Below are 1,216 nucleotides of genomic sequence, written 5' to 3'. Positions count from 1 at the left end.
GAAGGGGTATGGCAGTTTTTAATAAGCCCATGCCACTTTAGTTTCGACACGGCATCGTACTGGAACGCTTAATCGCTTGGCGGCACAGCTTTGCCTGTAGGGTGGTAACTAGTGGTAGGCGGTGCGAAGTCATTACACGTAAATTGCGGGTAACATTTCGTTCATTACCTAGGTACCGATCTACATTTTACTCACACCTTGATTGCATCGATTTCTAGCTTAGTTTAGATCATAAGAGGAATGTGCTACATCCACACAAACTCTAGAGAGTTTTTGGATGTAAAGCGGATAAAATGTACATTTATTATTTTGGTCGAAATAAAGAAAAAAAAAAAAACTAGCCACGGCCGAAGCCTCTCACCAGACCCTTCCAGAAATCGAACCCGGGAACTCCCACTAATAAGACCGCCAATAAGACTCCCAACAATAAGGCGCTTACCACTGCGCCAGGGAGGTCGTAAATGTTATGTGTATAACCTGCTTTAACCCATTGTTAAAAAACTTTTTTTAAACGATTCTCTTTCATTATTAGGCCATAGATCTTAAAAAAACATATTTCTCATAGGTACTTTATTTTCGAAATGAAAGTTGAACTTTTAATTATGAAAGTTATTTTACGCGGAAATTATAAATAAATTACATAGTAATTTATCTGTAATATTCTGTCGATAAGCTACTTATCAACAAAAGTATATTTGTCAAAAATACTATTTTACGAATAATGTTAACAACTTATCGGCAGAATATAAATAAATTGATAATATTAGTATTAATTTTCGGCCGATAAAGGAACAAAAATGCATTATGATTATTGTAGCATTAAGCAATACTTTACTTGAGTATTACAAGCAGTAATTTCGTCAGCCTCGCCAACTGTCAGGATGGCCGAGCGGTCTAAGGCGCCAGACTCAAGGTTTCCTTGCCTACCACAGTAGGTTGAGTTATTCTGGTCCTCTCTGAGGGCGTGGGTTCGAATCCCACTTCTGACAAAAACTTTTTGCTATAATTTTTATATTTACTTTAATTACCTACTTCTATCTTTTAATCACAATGCCGTGATAAAAGTTAGATTGTGTTTTATAGAATAAAAAGTTGCTCGCCAATAGATGGCGCCACTTACACTATAGTTTTCAATAGTGAAATGATTTTTTCGCACAAAATTATCGATGAATTTATTCAGTCGTCAAACAAGAACAAAAATAAGTAATTGTTTTTA

General features: G+C 35.7%; 1 non-coding gene across 1 annotated transcript; it reads left to right on the top strand.

Moving 5' to 3' along the window:
- Positions 1-875: 875 nt before the first annotated feature.
- Positions 876-989, top strand: TRNAL-CAA (transfer RNA leucine (anticodon CAA)). The gene is made up of 2 exons: positions 876-913; positions 945-989. It is a non-coding gene; the product is annotated as a tRNA-Leu (tRNA).
- The last annotated feature ends 227 nt before the right edge of the window (positions 990-1,216 follow it).

The sequence above is a fragment of the Maniola hyperantus genome, chromosome 7 (genome assembly GCF_902806685.2).
Source record: "Maniola hyperantus chromosome 7, iAphHyp1.2, whole genome shotgun sequence".
In the NCBI taxonomy this organism is placed as follows: Eukaryota; Metazoa; Arthropoda; class Insecta; order Lepidoptera; family Nymphalidae; genus Maniola; species Maniola hyperantus.
The sequence above is the reverse complement of the archived record's forward strand: the minus strand, read 5'-3'. Positions and strand labels throughout refer to the sequence as shown.